Genomic DNA, 24218 nt, shown 5'->3' with positions numbered 1-24218 from the left:
GAACTCAGGGACTTCAGAAGGATGAGAAGACGAAATTGACAACAATGGGACATCCCCATGTACCCCTTGACAACCCCAACTAGATACAGACATTGATTTCCAATCCAATACTGGATTATGGACCTGTAGCCATGGCAAACCCAAAACGACCACATCATGCAGATTATGCAACACCAAAAAGCGAATATCCTCCTGATGTGCAGGAGCCATGCACATGGTCAATTGAGTCCAGTACTGAGGCTTATTCTTGGCCAAAGGCGTAGCATCAATTCCTCTCAATGGAATAGGTGTCATGATCTCAATGGCAAGAGAACATAGCATCAGCATATATAGGAACTAGCTCTTGGAAGATGGGAACTGAGCTGACCATGAACTAAACCTAACGCACAACTAGCAGTGGCCGGGTAGCATGCCTACGTTGATTCTAGATGCCCAGCACCAGCCGGAGGACTAAATAAGCTAGCAGAGGAAAATATTAGTCCTAGCTCACCTCTAGAGAAATACCCCGAAAGGAGACAGAGGCCCCCCACATGTATTGGCGGTGAGTTAAGATGAAATAACAAACGTAGTATGAAAATAGGTTTAGCAAATTTGAGGTCCACTTACTACATAGCAGAAGACAGAAAGGACACTTTCATGGTCAGCTGAAAACCCTATCAAAACACCATCCAGAAATTACTTTAAAACTCTGGCATTAACTCATAACACCAGAGTGGCAATTCCTGTTCACAAGAGCTTTCCAGACACAGTAACGAAACTACAGCTGTGAACTGGAACAAAAATGCAAAAACAAACATGGACAAGAGTCCAACTTATCTAGTAGTTGTCTAGGAGCAGGAACAAGCACAGAGAGGCTTCTGATAACATTGTTGACCGGCAAGCAACTAACAGAGCAGCAAGGTTATATAGCGACTCCCACATCTTGATGGGAACAGGTGAACAGAGAAGATGAAGACACCAGTTCAATACCACCAGTAGCCACCGGGGGAGCCCAGAATCCAAATTCACAACAAATAGGATACTGTAAGGGCTCCAAGAAAAAACCACAGTGCCTGGCAAACTCCAAGTCCATCAAATTCAGGGCAGTGCCTGAATCCACAAATGCCATAACAGAATAGGACGACAAAGAGCAAATCAGAGTAACGGACAAAAGAAATTTTGGCTGTACCGTACCAATGGTGGCAGACCTAGCGAACAGCTTAGTGCGTTTAGGACAATCAGAGATAGCATGAGTGGAGTCACCACAGTTAAAACACAGCCCATTCTGACGTCTGTATTCTTGCCGTTCAGCTCTGGTCAAGGTCCTATCACATTGCATAGACTCAGGCCTCTGCTCAGAAGATACCGCCAAATGGTGCACAGTTTTGCGCTCACGTAAGCGTCGATCGATCTGAATGGCCAAGGACATAGACTCATTCAGACCAGCAGGCGTGGGAAATCCCACCATAACATCCTTAAGGGCTTCAGAAAGACCCTTTCTGAAAATTGCCGCCAGGGCACACTCATTCCACTGAGTAAGCACAGACCACTTTCTAAACTTCTGACAATATACCTCCGCTTCATCCTGACCCTGACACAAAGCCAGCAAGATTTTCTCTGCCTGATCCACTGAATCCGGTTCATCATAAAGCAACCCAAGCGCCAGAAAAAACGCATCTACATTACGCAATGCAGGATCTCCTGGCGCAAGGGAAAATGCCCAGTCTTGAGGGTCACCACGTAGCAAAGAAATAATGATTTTTACTTGTTGAATGGGGTCACCAGAGGAGCGGGGTTTCAAAGCAAAAAACAGTCTACAATTATTTTTGAAATTCAGGAACTTAGATCTATCCCCAGAAAACAAATCAGGAATTGGAATTCTGGGTTCTAACATCGGGTTCTGATCTACATAATCTTGAATGCCTTGTACCCTTGCAGTGAGTTGATCCAAACAAGAGGACAGACCTTGAATGTCCATATCTACACCTGTGTCCTGAACCACCCAGAGATTTAGGGGAAAAGAAAAACAAAACACGCTGCAGAAGGAAAAAAAATGGTCTCAGAACTTCCTTTATCCCTCTATTGAGATGCATTAACACTTTACTGGCCAGCTGTACTGTTATGATGACTTGGTGGTTAGGAGCACTAGGAATGACCTGATGAGCAAACTAGTAATACAGGACAAGCTCTGGGAAGTGGGAGCTCTGCTGACCGCAACCCCTAAACCTATCACAACAACTAGAAATAGCCGTGGAGCGTACCTGACTCTGCCTAGACGCCTCTTCACAGCCTAAGAGCTAACTACCCCTAAAGATAGAAAATAAGGCCTAACTTGCCTCATAGAAATTCCCCAAAGAAATAGGCAGCCCCCCACACGTATTGACTGTGAGTTAAGATGGAAGTCACAAACACAGGAATGAAATAGGTTTCAGCAAAGGAGGCCAGACTTAACTAAACAGACTTGAGGATAGAAAAGGTATCTTTGCGGTCAGCATAAAAAACTACCAAAAAAACCACGCAGAGTGTGCAAAAAAGACCCCACACCGACTCACGGCGTGGAGGTGCCACTCTGCATCCCAGAGCTTCCAGCTAGCCAGGCAGAATCATGATAGCAAGCTGGACAAAAAAACAGTGGTAAACAAATAAGCTAGCAGGGACTTAGCTTTTGCTGGAGTAGACAGGTCATCTGAAAGATCCAAGAGCAAACTGAACCAGTAATAGGACATTGACAGCTGGCATCAAGCAACGATCCAAGTGGAGTTAAATAGAGCAGCCAGCCTAGGACTAAACGAGGTCAGCTGAGGACAGAACCTCAGAACCAGCAGCTCCACTCACAGCCACCAGAGGGAGTCCATGGACAGAACTCTCCGAAGTACCATTAATAACCACCGGAGGGAGTTCGAGAACAGAATTCACAACACAGAAGTATAATCCAGCTCTGGCAGGGGAACAATGGCAAAGTTCTGGGACAGTTTTCTCAGACCCTCTCATCGTGCCGGCACAGAGGCAAGGGGTGCTGTCACAAGAAGTGCAATGTTTGTGAAGATGGTGAGGGAGTACCTTGCAGATCGTACAAATGTCCTCCGTAATTCCTCTGTGCCTTTTAATTATTGGGTATCCAAGCTGGACACGTGGCATGAACTGGCTCTCTACGCCTTGGAGGTCCTGGCCTGCCCTGCTGTCAGAATGGGTTTTTAGTGCCACTGGTAGAATTATAACAGATAAACGCATCTGCCTGTCAACTAAAAATGCTGACAGGCTAACCCTTATAAAAATGAACAAGGGCTGGATTGGGCAAGACTTCTGTACACCACCAAGTGAAAACAGCGAAACAACCTTTAATACATTCTTTCTTGGGGGGAGGTGTATTCTCATGTACCTCTTCACAACCACACATGGGTATGCGCTTCCAGATTTGGTCTGTTTGTTGTTATCATCCTCCTTATCCTTATCCTCATCATCCACAACCTGTAGAATACCATGGTGTATGGATTCTGTGATGCCAAAATCACATTTTTTTTGTGCAAGGGTGGTTTTATGATGCCCGTTACTAATTGGAAACCAAAACAAATGTTACTCCCACAGGGGGAAATGTCATAAAAAAGATGTACATTTATTATTCCCATTTATTCTTATATTTTCCATTTTCCCTATCTCTGGACAGTCCTCAAATGAGGTAGTGTCTACCTCTAAAATAGAAAATTATTCAAAGATTTTTATATTATATTTTTATTTATAGCCCTGTCTCTGAGCTGTTGCTAGGGAGAAACATATCTCTTTGGACACATTCTGGCTTCAAATCTATGAACCTGTGTTCGCCCCTCCCTTTTGTTATTTACTTTCATTGGTCGATTCACATTTTTTATTTATTCAATTGATTTCATTATGATTTATCTTTGTCTCCTCACTCACCAGGCTTAACATCTTCTGTGCTGCTACAGGCAATCCAAGTTTTGGCAAGGGTGTCTATGATGCCCATAGTATATTTTTTTTAAAATGTACCCCCATGGGGAAATGTTTGTCAGCCCATACACTAGGTGTATGGGCATTACAAGTCTAGGAGACGCGCTCCTTTAAATTGGGCCTAGTTTTTAATGAGGCCTTCCTCCACCGCTCATCATTTTCCACCACTAGATCACCAGGGTTCACGTGTTCTGTACTGCTACAGACAGTCCATTTTTTGGCAACGGTGTCTATGATGCCCATAGTATATTTTTTAAAAATGTATCCCCCTTGGGGAACAGTTTGTCAGCCCATGCACTGCGTGTATGGGCATTACAAGTCTAGGAGACACACTCCTTTACATTGGGCCTATTTTTTCATGAGACCTTCAGCAATGTCTCCTCATTCTCTACCACTAGATCACCAGGCTTAACATCTTCTGTGCCACTACAGGCAGTCCAATTTTTGGTAAGGGTGTCTATGATGCCCCTAGCATATTTTTTAAAAATGTATCCTCCTTGGGGAAATGTTTGTCAACCCATGCACTGCGTGTATGGGCATTACAAGTCTAGGAGACCTGCTCCTTTAAATTGGGCTTATTTTTTCATAAGGCCTTCAGCAATGTCTCCTCATTCTCCACCACTATATCACCAGGCTTAATGTATTCTGTGCCGCAACAGGCAGTCCAATTTTTGGCAAGGTTGTCTATGATGCCCATAGTATATTTTTAACCCCTTAGTGACAGAGCCAATTTGGTACTTAATGACCGAGCCAATTTTTACAATTCTGACCACTGTCAATTTATGAGGATAGAACTCTGGAACGCTTTATCAGACCCTGCTGATTCTGAGATTGTTTTTTCGTGACATATTGTACTTCATGATAGTGGTAAGATTACTTCGATATTACTTGCGATTATTTATGAAAAAAATGGACATATGGTGAAAATGTTTAAAATTTTGCAATTTTCAAAAATTTTATTTTTATGCCCTTAAATAAGAGAGATATGTCACAAAAAATAGTTAATAAATAACATTTCCCACATGTCTACTTTACATCAGCACAATTTTGGAAACAAATTTTTTTTTTGTTAAGGAGTTATAAGGATTAAAAGTTGACCAACAATTTCTCATTTTTACAACACCACTTTAGGGACCACACCACATTTGAAGTCATTTTGCAGGGTCTATGTGATAGAAAATAACTAAGTGTGACACCATTCTAAAAACTGCACCCCTCAAGGTGCTCAAAACCACATTCAAGAAGTTTATTAACCCTTTACGTGCTTCACAGGAACTGAAACAATGTGGAAGGAAATAATGAACATTTAACTTTTTTTGCAAACATTTTAATTCAGAACCATTTTTTTTATTTTCTCAAGTGTAAAAATAGAAATTTAACCATAAATTTTGTTGCGCAATTTCTCCTGAGTACGTTGATACCCCATATGTGGGGGTAAACCACTGTTTGGGCGCACCACAGAACTTGGAATAGAAGGAGTGCTGTTTTACTTTTTCAATGTAGAATTGGCTGGAATTGAGATCGGACGCCATGTCGCGTTTGGAGAGCCCTTGATGTGCCTAAACAGTGGAAACCCAAAACAAGTGACACCATTTTGGAAACTAGACCCCTTAAAGGGAACCTGTCACCACGTTTTTGGAAGATGGTATAAAAATAGCGTTAAATAGGGGCAGAGGTGGGCGTTACATTAGTGTGTTTGTTATGCGTTTATTACCCACCTAAGTTGCCGAAATACCTTTGCAAAGTCTCCGTTTTCGCCTGTCAATCAGGCTGGTCTGGTCAAAAGGGCGTTGTCTTCCCCCAGATTTTGCGTAGTTTTCCGTTGGTGGCGTAGTGGTGTGCGCATGCCCAAGGTCCCGAATCCTCTGCCAGGGGATTTAAAAGAGCGCGCTGTTCGTTTTCATTGGTGATCGGTGGGCGCGGCCATCTTCCTTTGGCCGCGCGTGCGCAGAAGCGGCGCTCTGCTGGCCGCGGCTTCAGGAAAATGGCCGCCGCGATATCCATCTGCGCACGCGCGGCATCCCGCGGCCATTTTCCTGAAGTCGCGGCCAGCAGAGCGCCGCTTCTGCGCACGCGCGGCCAAAGGAAGATGGCCGCGCCCACCGATCACCAATGAAAACGAACAGCGCGCTCTTTTAAATCCCCTGGCAGAGGATTCAGGACTTTGGGCATGTGCACACCACTACGCCACCAACGGAAAACTACGCAAAATCTGGGGGAAGACAACGCCCTTTTGACCAGACCAGCCTGATTGACAGGCGAAAACGGAGACTTTGCAAAGGTATTTCGGCAACTTAGGTGGGTAATAAACGCATAACAAACACACTAATGTAATGCCCACCTCTGCCCCTATTTAACGCTATTTTTATCCCATCTTCCAAAAACGTGGTGACAGGTTCCCTTTAAGGAACTTAACTAGATGTGTGGTGAGCACTTTAAACCCCCAGGTGCTTCACAGAAGTTTGTAATGTAGAGCCATGAAAACAAAAAATCGCATTTTTCTACAAAAATGATATTTTTGCCCCCAAATTTTTCATTTTGCAAGGGTAACAGGAGAAATTAGACCACAAAAGTTGTTGTGCAATTTCTCCTGAGTACGTCGATACCCCATATGTGGGGGTAAATCACTGTTTGGGTGCACTGCAGAGCTTGGAAGAGAAGGAGTGCCGTTTTACTTTTTCAATGTAGAATTGGCTGGAATTGAGATCGGACACCATGTCGCGTTTGGAGAGCCCCTGATGTGCTTAAGCAGTAGAACCCCCCCACAAGTGACCCCATTTTGGAAACTAGACCCCTTAAGGAACTTATCTCGATGTGTGGTGAGCACTTTAAACCCCCAAGTGCTTCACAGAAATTTATAAAGTAGAGCCATGAAAATAAAAAATCCTTTTTTTTCCTCAAAAATGATTTTTTAGCCTGCAATTTTTTATTTTCTCAAGGGTAAAAGGAGACATTGGACCACAAAATCTGTTGCCCAGTTTATCCTGAGTTCGCTGATACCCCATATGTGGGGGGGGGCACTGTTTGGGCACCCATCGGAGCTAAGAAGGGAAGGAGCGCCGCTTGGAATGCAGACTTTGATGGGATGGTCTGCGGGCGTCATGTTGCATTTGCAGAGCTCCTGATGTACCTAAACAGTAGAAACCCCCCACAAGTGACCCCATTTTGGAATCAAGACCCCCCAAGGAACTTATCTAGATGTGTGGTGAGAACTTTGAATGCCCAAGTGCTTCACAGAAGTTTATAATGCAGAGTTGTGAAAATTAAAAATATATTTTTTTCCACAAGAAAAGATTTTTTAGCCCCCAAGTTTTTATTTTAGTTCTTATTTTCACAAGGATAGCAAGAGAAATTGGACCCCAAAAGTTGTTTTTCGATTTTGTCCTGAGTACACTGATACCCCATGTGTAGGGGTAAACCACTGCTTGGGTGAATGGCAGAGCTCGGAAGGGAAGGAGCGCCGTTTTGGAATGCAGACTTTGATAGAATGGTCTGCGGGCGTTAGATTGTGTTTGCAGTGCCCCCGATGTACCTAAACAGTAGAAACCCCCCACAAGTGACCTCATTTTGGAAACTAGACCCCCCCAAGGAACTTATCTAGATGTGTTGTGAGAACTTTGAATGCCCAAATGCTTCACAGAAGTTTATAATGCAGAGTCGTGAAAATAAAAAAATAAAAAATTTCCACAAAAAAGATGTTTTAGCCCCCAAATTTTTATTTCCACAAGGGTAACAGGAGAAATTGGACCACACATGTTGTTGTCCAATTTATCCCGAGTACGCTGATGCCCCATATGCAGGGGTAAACCACTGTTTGGGCGCACGGCAGAGCTCAGAAGGGAGGGAGCACCATTTGACTTTTTGAGCGCAAAATTGGCTGTGGCGTTTGGAGATCCCCTTATATACCTAAACAGTGGAAACCCCCCAATTCTAACTCCAACCCTAACCCCAACACACCCCTAATCCTAATCCCAACCCGATCCATAATTCTAATCACAACCCTAAAGATAATCACAACCCTAACCCCAAAACAACCCTAACCATAACCCTAATCAGAACCCGAAATCCAACACACCCCTAATCCTAATCTCAACACTAACCTCAAACCTAACCCTAATCCCAATACACCCCTAACTCTAATCCCACCCCTAACCTTAACACTAATCCCAAACCTAACCCTAATCCCAAACGTAACGCTAATGCCAACCCTCATCCAAACCCTAACCCTAATCACAACTCTAATCCTAACTTTAGCCACAACCCTAGCCCTAACTTTAGCCCCAACCCTAACCCTAAATTTAGCCCCAACCCTAGCCCTAGCCCTAACTTTAGCCCCAACTCTAACCCTAACCCTAGCAATTACTTTAGCCCCAACCCTAACCCTAAATTTAGCCTTAACCCTAACCCTAACCCTAAATTTAGCCCCAACCCTAACCCTAACCCTAAATTTAGCCCCAACCCTAACCCTACATTTAGCCCCAACCCTAACCCTAAATTTAGTCCCAACCCTAAACCTAACCCTAAATTTAGCCCCAACCCTAACCCTAACCCTAAATTTAGCCCCAACCCTAACCCTAATTTTAGCCCCAACTCCTCTAGCTGCCGGCCAGCAGATCATGGCGGGCGCACTGTGCATGCGTCCGCCATTTCCTTTCCGGATGAAGAAGCCAGCGGGCAGGAGGGGATGCAGGAGGACCCAGGGACACCGTTAAGTATAACAGGGTCCCCGAATCCCCCTATTTCGCTGTCCTCTGATGTGCAATCACATCAGAGGACAGAGAATTACACATCGCTTTTTTTTTTTGCGGTCGCCGGTAAACAGTTAATTACCGGCGATCGCAAAACAGGGGTCGGTAATACCGACCCCGATCATGTTCTTTGGGGTCTCGGCTACCCCCAGCAGCCGAGACTCCAAAGATCTTCTGGGTGCCGGCCAGTGGGCCACGAGGAGCACCGGGGGAGACAGGTGAGTATCGGGGGGCGATCGGGGACCCCATTTCTCTGTCCTCTGATGTGTGATCACATCAGAGGACAGAGAAATTAAATGGGAAATCGCATTTTTTTTGCGACGGCCAGTAAACGGTTAATTACCGGCGATTGCAACCCGGGGGTTGGTAAAAAAAACCCCGAATCATGTTCCCCCAGTAACCGAGACCCAAGAGAAAATCCGACTCTGGGGGGCGCTATTCACTTTTTCCACAGTGCCGTTAGTTAACGGCGCTGTGGTTTAAGTACCCTTAACTGCCGCCGTTAAAAGGCGTATTGGCGGTCGTTAAGGGGTTAAAAAATGTATCCCACTTGGGGTAATGTTTGTCAGCCAATGTACTATGTGTATGGGCATTACAAGTCTAAGAGACACATTCCTTTACATCGGGCCTATTTTTTCATGAGGCCTTCACCAATGTCTCCTCATTCTCCACCACTAGATTACCACACTTAACGTGTTCTGTGATTACTGAGCGAGCACTAAAATGCTCGGGTGCTCCTTGCTCGGGTCAAGCAGATATACTTGGGTACTCGGCCAGAACAACGAGCCCAAAGTAAGTCTATGGGAGACCCGAGACCCGAGTATTTTTACCGCGATCCCCCCCGGGGGTCCTTTTAAGGTCTAAAAACTTCTGAAAATGCTGGAAACACTGCTTAAATGAAACAGGGACATCATGGGGATCGCCCCTGGAAGCATTCCTGACTCCCAGTTCACAGCTGTAAACATTTTTTTTCGTGATTCATGCCATTTTTCCCGGTACAACAAAAAACACACTAAAACGAAACCAAAACTAATTTTGCTGGGAAATTTGTTAAGGTACAACCTTTGCAGGTTAATGACTTGCCTGTAAGGCCAAATATTTAACCCCATACTGAAAATTTCCTCCCCCACTTAGGCTTAGTTCAGACATAGTGTTTTTGAAGCATTTTTCAACGTTAACATTGCTTTCAACCACTACAAATGCATTCACTGTGAAATGTCATTGTAACATTTAACAACCCTAGCTGGCCATGTGGTGTGTGACACATACACAGACCCATATTGTTTCATTTATGAAGGAGGGGCTTTTAAAGTCACAAATCCTATTTTTACTGGTGCATCAGGTGGCATTAATCTGCTTAAAGGGCCATTATTATACAGTGGGTCTCCTAAACTGTAGTAGCCTATGCTGTGAGTGGATGGGCTGCCAAGAATTACGACGCACCACAATACCCCTTTCATAAGATGTCCAGGAGTGCCTCCTCAAAAAATGTTGCATTGAATTCAAGGCCTGCCCTGCTACCAATACATATGCACCCCAATAAGCCTTTGAACCCACATACTGGATGGGCCCATGAAAATCCACTTCACAATATGCATTTTGTACTCCCGTACTCCTTTGTTTTACACATTGGCAGCAAGGCCAGCCCTGGTGCATAGTCATATGCACCCCATTACGCCTTGAAACCAACATACTGGATGGACCCATGAAAATCCACTTGTATTTTTTAATGGTATGATGGTTCCCTCTTTGCAGAATTATTTACAGGAGAAATTGGCAATTTTATTTGCCATGTTTTTAACACAAAGGTTCAGATATGGCTTTAAATAAGGGTAATATTTGCAATACAATGCAATTTTATTGCAAACGACAAAATTCAAGGAATAGTATGATTGAATAGTGTGAGTGTGCATACACTTTTGTATATGTTAACATACAATGGTTAATAAGTACACATAAGGATTAAATACATATAGTGATTACGTATATATAAAGATTAACTACATACAGTATACTTACATCATCCACAAGAAGCTTTTAAACATCATCTGTCTGGAATATCCAAAAAGCAAGACCAAGACAGAGAACCCCTGGGAGATTACCTACACTGCATGGGCATCCCCAATTATGCTGGTATCAGCACACTGTACATGTACAGGTACCCCAGTTTTGGCATCTGTCTTAGTCATGCTTCTCTGGTCTTATATAGAGATTTACACTATGCAGTAACTCTAATTTCACCCAGTCCGTTAAGTGGGCAGCTTTCAAGGTTGTATGAAACTGAGATATCATGGAGTCATCAGACGAGGGGCCATAAACCCCTTGAAAATAAAAGCCACAAGGATTTAGATCAAACCACCACAGGCAGAGTTTCAGTAAACCTTAATGTTTTACAATGACAAACAGTAAACATACAGAGGCTTAGAACTGTTTGTGAAGTGAATAAACAAACATTTCTCAATATTGTGTCACTATGAGTATTATCTGTCACAAAATGTTTTACAAGAAATGCAGCTATGTGAATGTCTGAATGCATTCGGTATACAGTATTTTAATCTGGATTCCAAATCGCCATATGTATATTTGCCATTTGTACATTTGAGGCAGCCAAAGTTATGGCACACAAGAAGAGAAACTAATATAGTCGACAAAGAAATATTTGTAATGAACTACTGAGCCAAACTAACAGCATTGCTTTATCAAATTTATATGAAGTGTATTGTGTCCAATGTGAGCAACCAGGCAACACAAAAAGGAAGTTTTCAAGTGATCTCTTTAAGGTACACAAATGTTATGAAGTCTTTGCCAACAAGGATGTGGTTTCACCAATGGGGGTACCTTTTTTAAAACTATACTATTGCCATCACAGCCCCCTTGCTCAAAATTCTGGGGCCTGTAAAAGTACAGAACACGTTCCCCAGGTCATGTCGTCAGAGATAAGGAAGATACATTGCAGGAAACAGAGTTAAGAAGTAGGCCCAATGTAGGGGTGTGGGTCTCTGAGACTTATAATGGAGGGCATGAGCTGACAAACAATTCTCCAATTTGAGGTCCTTTTTTACTAAATAAAATAGTGCCATCACAGCCCCCTTGCCCAAAAATCACCATGCAGAGCACATTCACCTTGGTGATCTAGTGGCAGTTAAAATGACACATTGCAGGAGATAGAGTTAAGAAGTAGGCCCAATGTAATGTAATGCCAAATTCCCCAATGTGGGGTCCTTTTTTTACTCAATAAAATAGTGCCATCACAGCCCCCTTGCCCAAAATTCATCGTACAGAGCACGTTCACCCTGGTGATCTAGTGGCAGTTAAAGGACACATTGCAGGAGACAGACTTATGAAGTAGGCCCAATGTAATGTAATGCCAAATTTCCCAATGTGGGGTTCTTTTTTTACTCAATAAAATTGTGCATCACAGCCCCCTTGCCCAATGTTTACCATACAGAGCACATTCACCCTGGTGATCAAGTGGCAGTTAAAGGACACATTGCAGGAGACAGAGTTAAGAAGTAGGCCCAATGTAATGTAATGCCCAATTCCCCAATATGGGGTCCTTTTTAACTAAATAAAATAGTGCCATCACAGCCCCCTTGCCCAAAATTCATCATACAAAGCACGTTCACTCTGGTCATCTAGTGGCTGTTAACCCCTTCCCGACCTGTGACACAGCGTATGCATCATGAAAGTCGGTGCCAATCCGACCTGTGATGCATATTCTGTGTCACAGAGTGATCGCGTCCCTGCAGAGCGGGTGAAAGGGTTAACTCCAATTTCACCCGATCTGCAGGGACAGGGGGAGTGGTACTTCAGCCCAGGGGGGTGGCTTCGCCCCCCATGGCTACAATCGCTCTGATTGACTGTTGAAAGGGACATTTCACTTTCACTTTCAATCAGAGCAATCGTAATATTTCACCAATGAAAATTGGTGAAATATTACAATCCAGCCATGGCCATGGCTGGAGACCGCGATCTGCCCCCGCCACAGATCCAATGCCCCCATCCTCCATCCTGTCCTGTGCTCCGCTCCCCTTCATCCTACTATCCGGTGCCCCCACAGTCCGATCTCACCCCCCGCTGTCTGATCCAACCCCCGCATACTTACCGACCTCCGGTGTCCCTCCCGGTGTCCGTCCGTCTTCTGCATGGGCGCCACCATCTTCCAAAATGGCAAGCACATGCACAGTGCACCCGCCGAATCTACCGTCCAGCAGATTCGTTCCAGGTACATTTTGATCACTGTGATAGGTTCTATCACAGCAATTAAAATAAAAAAATAATAAATAAACCCACCCTTTTTTACCCCCATAGGTAGGGACAATAATAAAATAAAGAAAATATATTTACTTTTATTTTTCCACTAGAGTTAGAACTAGGGGTAGGGTTAGGGTTAGGGCTAGGGTTAGGGCTAGGGTTAGGGCTAGGATTAGAATTAGGGTTAGAACTAGGGTTAAGGTTAGAGCTAGGGTTAGGGTTGCAATTAGGGTTAGGGTTAGAATTGGGCTATATGCACACTGCGGATTTGGCTGCTGATCCGCAGCGGATTGGCCGCTGCGGATTTGTAGCAGTTTTACATCATGTTTACAGTACCATGTAAATTTATGGAACACCAATCTGCTGTGCCTATGGTGCGGAAAATACCGTGCGGAAACGCTGCGCTGTATTTTCCGCAGCATGTCAATTCTTTGTGCGGATTCCGCAGTGTTTTACACCTGTTCCTCAATAAGAATCTGCAGGTGAAATCCACACAAAAAACACTGGAAATCCGCGGTAAATCTGCAAGTAAAACGCAGTGCGTTTTACCTGCGGATTTTTCAAAAACTGTGCGGAAAAATCCTCACACGAATCCGCAACATGGGCACATAGCCTTAGGGTTAGGGTTGGAATTAGAGTTAGGGTTGCAATGAGGGTTAGGGTTGGAAAAAGGGTTAAGATTAGGGTTAGGGGTGTGTTGGGGTTAGGGTTAGGCTTGTGGTTAGGGTTATGGTTAGGGTTGGGATTAGGGTTAGGGGTGTGTTGGGGTTAGGGTTGGGATTAGGGTTAGGGGTGTGTTGGGGTTAGTGGTGGAGTTAGAATTGAGGGGTTTCCACTGTTTAGGCACATCAGGGGTCCCCAAACGCAACATGGCACCACCACTGATTCCAGCCAATCTTGCGTTTAAAAAGTCAAATGGTGCTCCCTCCCTTCTGAGCCCCAAAGTGTGCCCAAACAGTAGTTTACCCAAACATATGGGGCATAAGCGTACTCAGGAAAAATTGCACAAAAACTTTGCGGGTCTAATTTTTCCTGTTACCCTTGGGAAAATAACAAAATGGGTGCTAAAAACTAATTTTTGTGGGAAAAAAATGATTTTTTTATTTTCACGGCTCTGCGTTGTAAACTTCTGTGAAGCACTTGGGGGTTCAAAGTTCTCACCACACATCTAGATAAGTTCCTTGGGGGGGTGTCTAGTTTCCAAAATGGGGTAACTTGAGGGGAGTTTCTACTGTTTAGGCACATCAGGGGCTCTGCAAACACAACGTGATGCCCGCAGACCATTCCATCAAAGTCTGCATTTCAAAACGTCACTACTTCCCTTCCGAGCCCTGACGTGTGCCCAAACAGTGGTTTATACCCACATATGGGGTATCAGCATACTCAGGACAAACTGTACAACTTTTGGGGTCCAATTTCTCCTGTTACCCTTGTGAAAATAAAAAATTGCGGGCTAAAAAATAATTTTTGAGGAAAGAGAAATGATTTTTTATTTGCATGGCTCTGCTTTATAAACTTCTGTGAAGCACTTGGGGCTTCAAAGTGCTCACCGCACATCTAGATAAGTTCCTTGGGGAGTCTAGTTTCCAAAATGGGGTCACTTATGGGGGAGCTCCAATGTGTAGGCACACAGAGGCTCTCCCAACGCGACATGGTGTTCACTAACGATTGGAGCTAATTTTTCATTCAAAAAGTCAAATGGTGCTCCTTTCCATCTGAGCCCTGCCATGCGCCCAAACAGTGGTTTACCCCCACATGTGAGATATCGCTGTACAAATTTTATGATAGATTTTGCCCTGTTACCCATGTTTAAATGAAAAAATTTAGGCTAAAATAAATGTTTTTGTGAAAAAAAAGTACTTTTTCATTTTTACGGATCAATTTGTGAAGCACCTGGGGTTTCAAAGCGCTCACTATGCATCTAGATAAGTTCCTTGGGTGATCTAGTTTCCAAAATGGGGTCAACTCCAGTGTTTAGACACACAGGGGCTCTCCAAACTCGACATGGTGTCCGCTAACGATTGGTGCTAATTTTTCATTCAAAAGTCAAATGGAGCTCCTTCCCTTCCGAGCCTTGCCGTGTGCCCAAACAGTGGTTTACCCCCTCATGTAAGGTATCAGTGTACTCAGGACAAATTGCCCAACAAATTTTAAGATCCATTTTATCCTGTTGCCCATGTAAAAATTAAAAAAATTGAGGCTAAATGAAATTTTTTGTGAAAAAAAAGTACTGTTTCATTTTTACAGATCAATTTGTGAAGCACCAGGGGGTTTGGAAAGAAGCGGGGCGCGTCCGAGGGTGAGTATATTCCTATTAGGTATATACTCACCCTCGGACGCGCCCTGCTTCTTTCCGGCAGCCTTCCTTCCTAAGAATGAGCACGTGAAGGACCTTAGATGACGTCGCGGCTTGTGATTGGTCGCGTGACCGCCCATGTGACCGCTCATGCAACCAATCACAAGCCGCGACATCACCGCAGGTCATTCACGCGCTCATTCTTAGGAAGGAAGGCTGCCGGTTAGTACCAGGGCGCGTCCGAGGGTGAGTATATCAATATTTTTTATTTTGATTCTTTATTTTACACTTAAATATGGATTCCGATACCGATTCCCGATATCGCAAACATATCGGAACTCGGTATCGGAATTCCGATACCAGATTCAGAAGATCGCCGACCTCATGGCCGACCCCACACAGGGGTCGGGTCGGGTTTCATGAAACCCGACTTTGCCAAAAGTCGGCGACTTCTGAAAAATGGCCGACCCGTTTCGCTCAACCCTACTGATCAGTATGCCTGCAAATCTATTATTTTTCAAATACAAACACTAGGCAGGCCTCAGCCTGACATAACAGACTGTATGATATTTTTCGGGGACTTTTTTGTGAATTTATTTCATGCAAAATAGTGCTGTGTATAAGTAGAGTAACAGAGAGCAAAAAAAGTAAAGCAGCCTACAATGCCCAAACTTGGAGCACTCAGATATATGAGGCCTGTCATGGAAATCTACGAAGTTTCCACAGATTTCAATCTATCCAGAGATTGATCTCTTTGTCCGATCAGTGATGAGGGACATTCAAAATGTCCCAGAAACCATTTACAGGGAAAACCTTACTCCATGTGAAAGAGTGGCTCTCAAGGAGTTACAAAATTTGAAGTCAGTAACTATTAAACCCTCGGACAAGGGTGGAAATGTAGTATTATGGCCCATTGAATTATATGAGAAGGAGATGTTAAAACAATTAAACAACACTTTGTGTTATAAACGTTTGACCTTCAACCCTCTTTTGAAATTTAGATCCGAATTGAGAGAGCTCCTTATGCAAGCTGTTGAACAGGATGTGATTACTACCAAACAGATGCAAGGACTCCTGATTGAAGATTCAACTGTGGTGGTAATTTATTTATTACCTAAAATACATAAGGATCCGGTTACTCCACCAGGTAGACCAATTGTGTCTGGGGGCAATAACATTTGTGATCCCTTATGTAAGTTAATTGATTTCCATTTGAAACCTCTTATGGAGACCCTTCCGTCTTACCTTAAGGACACAACGGATGCCCTCAGAAAATTGGAGGGTATCCATTTGGAGGAGGACATGTACTTAGTGACATGTGACGTTGAGTTACAGTACACATCAATCAGGCATCGGGATGGGATACATGCCACACAGTTATTTCTTGAGTCTGGTGGGTGTGATCGAGCTCTCTGTGAATTCCTTGTCAATGCCCTGCATTTTATCTTGACACATAATTTTTTCTAATTTAAAGAGTCCCTCTTCCTGCAGCTCCAGGGCACTGCAATGGGGGAATGTGCGCCCTCTTATGCAAATCTCTTCCTGGGGCTGTGGGAGAGGGACATCTTTCAATCCAATCCAAGTACACTTTGCTCAGGTGTTGTAGCATGGTGGCGTTTCATTGATGACGTGCTCATGGTGTGGCAGGGTTCGGAAGTGGATCTGCATTCCTTTTTTGACCATCTAAATAGGAATGATTTAAACATCAAACTAACCTATAAAAGTAGTAGACAGTAGATTGAGTTTTTGGATATTCTTATCCAGGTTGATGAGTTTGGGGACATCCAAACTGACCTATTCAGCAAAAAGACAGCAGCCAACACCTTACTTCACGCCACCTCTCAATATCCTAGGCAATTACTCAGGAACATTCCAACTGGCCAATTCCTGAGGGCAAGAAGAATATGTTCTAATGATTCTCTTTTTGATAAGCAGGCCGAAGATCTATGTACAAGATTCGAGGAACATGGCTATGGCAGGAAGTCTATTTGTCAAGCATACACACCGGCACGGATGAGCAATCGGTGTGATCTATTGCAGAATAGACCAAGGGAGGATAAAGTGTTCGACTCCAAGGTACGGTGTATTATTGATTCTAATTCTTGTAGTAACGAGGTATTCAAAATATTATAGAAACACTGGTCAATTCTTTCACTTGACAGCACTTTGTCTCACTTTATTGGGAATGCTCCCTTGGTGACGTATAGAAGAGCGCGTAACTTACGGGATCACTTGGTACATAGCTATTACAAAGGAGAAACCTCAAAGATTATTTTTGGTTCTAAAGGCCCAGCTTGGGGGTGTTATCCCTGTAGCAAGTGTGTGGCGTGTAAGAATGTCGAAAGGGCTAAGGAGTTTGTCAATTTCGATTCAAGTAAAAAATATACCATCACCCACAACATTAACTGTACCACCAGAGCGGTTATCTACCACGCCACTTGTTTGTGTGGTCTTATTTATGTGGGAATGACAACTCGTGAGTTTCGAAGACGTATCCGGGAACACGTCCTGGACATTGAAGGTGCTAAGGACATTAGTGACATTTCAACGTTAAAACCCATCCCACGTCACTTTAGGGAAGCACATAACTGTGACCCCACCAACTTAAAGTTCAAGGGCATTGATAGGGTCTTTTTAGGACCACAAGGGGGTAATTGGAAACGTTTACTGGCACAGAAGGAAACCAAATGGATTTATAAGCTGAACACAATTTCTCCATTTGGACTGAATGAATACAATAGCTTCCAGCCTTTTCTGTAATAGCTGATAATTACTATGATTGTTACTTACCTGCCTCTTGCATTTTGTACCAATGTCTGGTTTGATTGTATTGGTATTTCAAATGATTTTTTTAATAAAACATTTTTGTGTCTGAGCTGTTTTTAGTCGTTGGTTTTAATTCTCCTTTTTTGTTTCCATGTTTTATTATTTAGGTTGTGGTCTTCATTTTTGCCTTCCCTCACTTGATGATCCACTCCTCTCAACTTAGTCTTTAATATTGTCACAAGTTCATGTTATTTAGTGCCTTTTTCACATCATTGTTTAATATTTTCTATTTATATATGTGATTTATTCACTTTTATATGGCTCTCATTCATCTTAGCACTCATAAATTATTACTATCATATATACGTGCACATTTGTTTATATACAGAGATATACGTGTTGGTGTATTATTGTATCTTTGTATTTTTGTAATTGTTTATTTTTTTATATATCTATATATTTATATACTTATTTAATTATATGTACTTTTATATATGTGTTTATTGTTCTGTCTTAGCATAACTTGTGTATTGTTCATGTCTGTGGTAATTTCCTATCATTGCGTCATGGTTGCCTGGATACCGTTTTGCCGTGCAGCCGTACTAAATTATATGCGGGTTGTTGTTTTTATTAGAACTTTGCATACTTTTTATTCATTTCTCTCATTGTTTATATGGTAATAATCCCCATGTTTTCATGGGGCTTTTAACTTTATTGCTTTTTTCTTTTTATATATCTGTCACTATGTTCATTAATCATTGTTGTTTCTCTCCTCCTTCACTTTGGCAACTTCAGCTATGTGCTTTTATGATGCCTTAATACTTACCTTCCACGGCGTTAGTTACAGGGTTCCAGCTTGCAGTGCGGTTGTCACGTGTACGCTGATGTTGCTGGGATACCAACTTGTTGTGGGACCGTCCACAGGTCTCTAACTTGCGGTACGGCAGCCGCACGTCATCAATGTGATTTACGGCCGGTCACCCGGAAGTGTTCCTTCTGGAATGCTCACAGCACTGCTCACACCGCACGCCACATTTTTGTTTTTACTTTTTCTTTGTATTGCTTAATATGTTTTTTCGTGCATACACTTTGTGCGCGTTTATACTTTTTATTTTGGTGCATCTCTTGTTTTTCCATGTCATCTCTATGGCAACGGTCTTTAAAACACTTCCGGTCTACTCAGGCGCAAGCGTCTTGAATCCACAGCTGTGTGTCATTTATGTGGCCATTTGTCTTGTATAAAAAGGTACCTCTCCAATGTCTATCCACCCCCGGACGAAGCATTTCATTACGAATCGCGCTTTGGGTGTGGTGGACTCCTGGTTTCTCTCCATTTTTCGGGTAAATACATGCTGCCTTATGTATTGCATTGGACACGTATATTGGGCTACGGTTTTTGGATATGTTGCATGTCAGTATATATTGTATTTTTAGCCTTAATTACTAATAATATGATACATGCTTGTCCCTTTGTATTGAGCCTCTTATATGTAGCTAAGTTACACTATTTTGTGTGATGACTTTTATCATGTCTTTACCTGAATGAGAGCTATACTAATACACTGGTATTTATATTACTGTAGCAATTTCCAGGTTGTTCACCATTTTTTCTGTGTCTGCTGTTCCTCACGTCTGCCTGCTTTGGCTTTTTTATGACCATGTTGTTATTTTAATTTTTGTCATTAATAAAATATCATTTTTACATTATGTATGTGTGGTGCCTCTTTGTATAGGTGGATATGGGAAATACCACACTGCCAAATATGTGGCCTTTTTTTAGTTTAATGCAAAGTAGTGCTGCATATAAGTTGAGTAACAGACAGGAAAAAAAGGTGGTAAACCGGCCTACAATGCTCAAGCTTGGAGCATGTAGATTTATGAGGCCTGTCATGGAAATACCACACAGCCAAATATGTGGCCTGTTTTATTTTAAATGTAACATAGTGCTGTATATAATTAGAGTAACAGACAGGAAAAAAGTGGTAAACCGGCCTACAATGCCCAAACTTGGTGCACGCCGATATATGAGGCCTGTCACGGAAATACCACACTGCCAAATATGTGGCCTTTTTTTAAGTTTCATGCAAAATAGTGCTGTATATAAGTTGAGTAACAGACAGGAGAAAAAGTGGTAAACTGGCCTACAATGCCCAAACTTGGAGCATGTAGATTTATGAGGCCTGTCACGGTAATACCACACTGCCAAATATGTTGCCTTTCTTTTTTTTAAATAGTGCTGTTTGTAATTAGAGTAACAGACAGGAAAACAGTGGTAAACCGGCCTACAATGCCCAAACTTGGAGCATGCAGATATATGAGGCCTGTCACGGAAATACCACACTGCCAAATGTGGGGCCTGCAGATATATGAGGCCTTTTTTGGTGAATTTAAAACACACAAAAAAAACCCAGTGGCACAAGGCTAGCACACACAACTATGCTACGTATGCCTGACAAACTATTATTTTTAAACAGGTCTCAGTCTGACAGAACACACTGTATATTTTTTTTTTGGGGGGGGATTTCTGGGGAAAAAAAATGCAACTAGGTAAATAGTAAAGAAGCTGCAGCAGCAGCACTCAGTTATGGAGCTTTGGGAGGAATTCAGTGGGAGCAATGTACGCACATACAGTGCCTGCAGGCCTTGCACTGATGTGGATATGCTGTTCCCTGCCTACCTAGCGCTGCAATATCGGGACTCACGAATTAGCCCTAAAAAGGACTGTTGATTTCTCAAGAGTTGTGGATTTAAGAGTTTCAGACCTACACTAACTCTAAAAACCATGATTCTGACCCTATCTCTGCAGGAACTCTCCCTAATCTCGCTGAATCCGGAGCAGAATACGGCGAGCAGGGTGGCGCCAGGTCTCTTATACTGAGGATGATGCTGTGTGGCCAATCCAATCACTGCATGACCACAACAAAGATGGCTGCTGTGTTTCATAGCCTGGCAGACAATCCCTGCAGCATTATTGGGTCTCTAAAGTCCACCAAAAATGTTGGGTGGAGACACAAGTTACTGCCGAATAATCCTGGAAATGCTCGGTGCTCGTTGAGTACACCGAGCATAGTGATACTCGGGCGCGTAACGAGTAGTGGCGAGCACATTCACTCATCACTCTGTGATGCTACAGGCAGTACAATTTTTGCCAAGCCTGTCTATGATGCCCATAAAAGATTTTTAAAAAAGGTACCCCCATGGTGAAATGTTTCTCAGTCCATGCACTTTGTGTATAGTCGTTACAAGCCTAGTAGACCCGCTCCATATCATTGGGCCTAGTTTTTAATGATGCCTTCCTCCACCTCTCATCATTTTAAACCACTAGATCACCAGGGTTCACGTGTTCCGTGCTGCTACAGACAGACAATTTTTTGGCAAGGGTATCTGTGATCCCAATTAAATATTTTTTTACAAGTGAATCCCCCATGGGGAAATTTTTGTCAGCCCCATACACGCATTACAAGTTTAAGAGACACGCTCCTTAATATTGGGCCTAGTTTTTAATAATGACTTCCTCCACATATCATCATTCTCCGCCACTAGAACACCATGGTGAACGTGTTCTGTGCTGCTACATCCATTCAATTTTTGGCCAAGGGTGTTTATGATCCCCATAAATAAGTTTTTAAAAATGTAACCCCCATAGGGAAATGTTTTTCAGCCCATACACTTAGTGTTTGGGCATTACAAGTCTAGGAGACACACTCCTTTGTAATTGGACAGGTTTTTTATGAGGCCCTCCTCCATGTTTCTTCCAAAGGAGATTGGGGTGTGTGCAAATTTGGGTCAAGGCGGAACTTGCATTCAATGCATAAGGAAACATTATGGCAGGACCAACTGAAGAATGTGAAGTGGCTTTTACTGTGGCCATCCAGTACCTGGGTTCAAAGGCTTATTGGGGTGCATATGACTTGATAGTAGGGCAGGCCTTGCAGGTAATGCATAAGAAAACAGAATGGCAGGACCAACTGAAGAATGTGAAGTGGCTTTTCCTATGGCCATCCAGTACCTGGGTTCAAACGCTTATTGGGGTGCATATGACTTGATAGCAGGGCAGGCCTTGCATTCAATGCAACATTTTTTCAGGAGGCCCTCCTGTACCTCTCGTGAAAGGGGTATTGGGGTGCATTGTAATTGTTGGCATCCCAGCCACTCACTTCACTCACACACACAACATAATTAATAAAGGGGATGGGGGAACTACAATACCCAGAGAGATTAACAAAATTAGGATTATTTAGTCTAGAAAAAAAACGAATGAGGGGCGATCAAATAACAATGTATAATTATATAAGGGGACAATTGTTGTGAACTCTGTTCTCGAGCTCCCTCCTGTGGTTATGAATAGTACTTCGGCGAGTTCTGTTCATGGACTCCCTCTGGTGGCTGTGAGTGGAGCTGCTGGTTCTGAGATTCCTTCTCCAGCTGATCTCGTTCAGGTCTTGGCTGGCTGCTCTATTTAACTCCACTCAGATCGTTACTTGATGCCAGCTGTCAATGTCCTAGTACTGGTTCAGTTCTCTTGGATCTTTCAGATGACCTGTCTACTTCAGCAAAAGCTAAGTCCCTGCTAGCTTATTTGTTACCACTGTTTTTGTCCAGCTTGATATAATGATTTTATCTTGTTAGCTGGAAGCTCTGGGATGCAGAGTGGCACCACCGCGCCGTGAGTCGGTGCGGTGGTTTTTTTTGCACACTCTGCGTGGTTTTTTGTTAGTTTTTTATGCTGACCGCAAAGATACCTTTTCTATCCTCAGTCTGTTTAGTTCAGTCTGGCCTCCTATGCTGAAATCTATTTCATTCCTGTGTTTGTGACTTCCATCTTAACTCACAGTCAATATATGTGGGGGCTGCCTATTTCTTTGCGGAATTTCTCTGAGGCAAGGTAGGCTGTATTTTCTATCTTTAGGGGTAGTTAGCTCTTAGGCTGTGAAGAGGCATCTAGGCAGAGTCAGGAACACTCCACGGCTATTTCTAGTTGTTGTGAAAGGATTAGGGGTTGCGGTCAGCAGAGCTGCCACTTCACAGAGCTCGTCCTGTATTGCTAGTTTGTTCTTCTGGTCATTTCTAGTGCTCCTAACCACCAGCCCAACATAACAGTACAGCTGGCCAACAAAGTGTTAATGCATCTCAATAGAGGGATAAGAGAAGTTCTGAGACCATTTTTTTTCTCTGCAGTGTGTTTTGTATTTCTTTTCCCCTTAAACTCTGGGTGGTTCAGGACACAGGTGTAGATATGGACATTCAAGGTCTGTCCTCTTGTGTGGATCAACTCACTGCAAGGGTACAAAGCATTCAAGATTATGTAGTTCAGAACCCGATGTTAGAACCCAGAATTCCAATTCCTGATTTGTTTTCTGGGGATAGATCTAAGTTCCTGAATTTCAAAAATAATTGTAGACTGTTTTTTGCTTTGAAACCCCGCTCCTCTGGTGACCCCATTCAGCAAGTAAAAATCATTATTTCTTTGCTACATGGCGACCCTCAAGACTGGGCATTTTCCCTTGCGCCAGAAGATCCTGCATTACGTAATGTAGATGCGTTTTTTCTGGCGTTTGGATTGCTTTATGATGAACCAGATTCAGTAGATCAGGCAGAGAAAATTTTGCTGGCTTTGTGTCAGGGTCAGGATGAAGTGGAGGTATATTGTCAGAAGTTCAGAAAGTTGTCTGTGCTTACTCAGTGGAATGAGTGTGCCCTGGCGGCAATTTTCAGAAAGGGTCTTTCTGAAGCCCTTAAGGATGTTATGGTGGGATTCCCCACGCCTGCTGGTCTGAATGAGTCTATGTCCTTGGCCATTCAGATCGATCGACGCTTACGTGAGCGCAAAAATGTGCACCATTTGGCGGTGTTTACTGAGCAGAAGCCTGAGCCTATGCAATGTGATAGGACCTTGACCAGAGCTGAACGGCAAGAATACAGACGTCAGAATGGGCTGTGTTTTTACTGTGGTGACTCCACTCATGCTATCTCTGATTGTCCTAAGCGCACTAAATGGTTCGCTAGGTCTGCCACCATTGGTACCGTACAGCCAAAATTTCTTTTGTCCGTTACTCTGATTTGCTCTTTGTCATCCTATTCTGTTATGGCATTTGTGGATTCAGGCGCTGCCCTGAATTTGATGGACTTGGAGTTTGCCAGGCGCTGTGGTTTTTTCTTGGAGCCCTTGCAGTATCCTATTCCATTGAGAGGAATTGATGCTACACCTTTGG

The sequence above is a fragment of the Ranitomeya variabilis genome, chromosome 2 (genome assembly GCF_051348905.1).
Source record: "Ranitomeya variabilis isolate aRanVar5 chromosome 2, aRanVar5.hap1, whole genome shotgun sequence".
Taxonomy (NCBI): Eukaryota; Metazoa; Chordata; class Amphibia; order Anura; family Dendrobatidae; genus Ranitomeya; species Ranitomeya variabilis.
Note: the sequence above shows the minus strand (reverse complement) of the source record.